We start from the raw sequence: 3,225 nt of genomic DNA on the forward strand, positions 1-3,225 counted from the left end.
TAAAAACTGTGAGGCATTCCAATATGTTTTAGGATTACAGGGTATACTTGAAAATGATAATGTCGTCTGTAATGTAAGTAATAAATTAGGTTTAATATTTTCTAGTACTAACATTATTGACAGCTCTCAAAACTGGTCTATCCTATTGTTTAAAAAAGCGTTCGCTATACGCAGACTACACCCTTTGCTTAACAATGGGCTCAGGGCTTCAAAAGAGCTTTCTTTGTTTTTGTAGGTATCTTTGATCATTAGAATAAAGAATGCTTTGATCTTTTGTTTAAATCACTGCTATGTCACCTACTAGAGGTAATTTTTTGATTGGTTAAACACTTTTTGTACTAGTGCATATAAGCTTGCTAATATGGATAATTTTTTCATTCCTGATGATGACATAATTAATGTCGAAATATTGAATCCCAACACGATGGTGTGTATTTCAATACTTGGAGTATGTATTATACTTTTTTGTCAGGAAGATCAATTAAGAAAAAAGAATCTACTTAACTATGACACCTACAGTAGCCTTGAGGTCTGCCTCCATCCTTCAAGCCTTCCTCCTCATACTTAAGGCTCCTCCACCACTCATCACCATGATATTAAAAGACCTTAACATTTAGAGGCTAATCAATCAACCAATCAAAACTTTCTGAAGTTTCTTATCTAATTAAATTCTTGAATTGTACTAACTTATGAAGCATTTGAAATCCTTTCACCTGTTAAAACATGTTTCCCTCTGCCCTACAATGTTTTACATTTTCACTGAAATCTTTGTCACTAATTTGTTTTTTCCATTGCTACAATGACTGACTGTAATATTATTTTATTTTTAAAACTAAATAATACTCAGCATAAGTCACATTTCCCCCAAGAACCATTTTGTCTCTCTTGAGAGTATCTTAAAGGTTTATGCTATTATAATCTAAGACAATGTAAATGTAGTACTTGGTACCATTGTAACACTTATGTCAAAACTTCCTAGAAAGGCGGTTGATACAGTATTGTGACTAAATTGGCTTCCTAAATAAGACCTGTGTTTAAGCCATTCAATTTTGTTCTTTTTATCAATTTCCCTTTATTGCTATGTGTAGTGTATTTGCAATGCCAGGTGCAACTTTAATGGAAATACAAATTTGCTGTGCATTAATCACTTTCCTATATTAATTTTGAATCAAAATGGACATTTTTTTTTATTAGTGTTGTCAATTATACATATTTTATGTAAAGATTGCCTTTAAATATTAATGTAATTGATGACAATGAACTAATTCCTTGTACCTTTTACAAGATCAATAAAGTTGATCAAGTAAGTTTCGTTTTTTTAAATAATTCACTTGAAATGAGACATTAGAAAAGGTAATAAGGGCAATATGTATTGGACAACATAATACCCTACATTTTAAAGAACACATTTTATAAGAACACTAAGGCTGAAATTGCTTAAAAATTAAGAACAATATAAGAACAAATTGAGGCTGAGGTAAAATGTCTAATGAGATTTTTATATTAAAAAACTAAAAAAAAACCCAAAAAATTATATCTACTACCTTGTGTGCAGTAGGGTATGTAATACCCTCTGTAATGCAGGATAGTAAGTGTACAACCTGTCATTTTGGACCATTTTTACCAGGGCAATTTTTCTGTGGCCATATTTTCAGGGGCCCTTTTTCAGGGACCATTTTTTCCCGGGCCACCATCATTTTCTATGTTTGAAAAGTGTGTATTTAAGAACAAAATAAGAACATTTTGAGCCTGAAATCGGCCAAAAAATAAGAACACCGAGCCTGAGCTAAATATTACTGGTTCTTATAAAAAAAATAAGTGTACATTATGATATCCCTTATACTTATTTGTGACCATCATAATTGTTTAAATTATGAACATAATTAGAGAACATATCATAATGTTGTGGCCTTTGTATCCCATAATTGGTTGATACAGCATGGTCTTGTTTTCTGTGTCATAAAAGCGGCTGACCTTGCATAGCATAGCAAATGCATTTTGACATTGGAGATGTAAAACACATATTAGTCAAATCAATGGTAAATTGGTGGTGACTATTTTAAAGCCTGATCAAGAAGATTTTGATTCAATACCCACCTTTTATGATCGATTGATTTGATCAATTGAACCATTGGTTTGTGAATGATTAATTATGTTATTTAATTGATTATATTGATTGTTGGATTGATTAGTAAGGTGATTCATTCATTTATTGATTGCTTGATGATAAATCACTTGATTTACATGAACGATAACAAGTGTAATAGGTTTGTTATAAACATGGAAAAATTATTGTAAGTAAACCATTAAATATACGAATGTGTGCTGTTTGTGACATTTCGATCCGTTATCAATGGATCTTCATCAGACAATGACTGATTTGCTAGTAAGACTGGTTTGCTAGTGAATGAAGATCCGTTGATAACAGATCGAAAACATCACAAACAGTACAGGTACAATATTTAATGGTTTACTTACAAGAATTTGTCCATGTTTATGCATCACAGACAACAGATGAAAATATTTGATTTTACAAACTTCTGTTTCAAGATTCAAGATTCATCTTTATTTCATTGCACAGAAATATTGATTTGTCATTGATTGAATAATTGATAGATTAATAAGGTGATTGATTGCTTAATTGATTTTTCAATCGATATATTGTTCAGTTGATTGTTCAAATGATTTACTTTAATAGTTTTTAAACAATTCCTTATCAATAATCAGGATTCAGCTTTATTTCATTGCACAGAAAATGAGAATTCAGTAATGGAGAATAATTTTTTGAATTAGGCCTAAATTCTTTTTCAAAGAATTTTTTATAAGAATTTTTAGTGCTATGATTGTGGGTTTTTTTTTTTTACTGGAAAACCAGAATAAGTTTATGACTCAAATGTATAAGGTCATATTCATAAGCTAGTTTATATGGTGCTTCTGCTACAGATGTCACATATGGCTGCGATGATTATTTAATCAACCGGTACAGGGCATATTAATCAATCGTGCCTCAATAGTTCCTTCCTCACCAGTTCATAGAGCAGTTAACATTAAGGGGGACACCATGTCTGGGGGAGGGGGGTATAGATGCTCTGTAGTTTGAATGAGTCATGTATAGTTAAATTATTGAAAATTGCATAAGGGGGGTAATAAGTCTAGGGTGGGGAAGATGCAAATGGATTTTGAGTCATCCTGTAAATATTTTTATCATGTAAGAAGATTGGAGGT

Source organism: Anneissia japonica, unplaced genomic scaffold (assembly GCF_011630105.1).
Source record: "Anneissia japonica isolate Jap-2015-1 unplaced genomic scaffold, ASM1163010v1 scaffold16662_len1167910_cov178, whole genome shotgun sequence".
NCBI lineage: Eukaryota > Metazoa > Echinodermata > Crinoidea > Comatulida > Comatulidae > Anneissia > Anneissia japonica.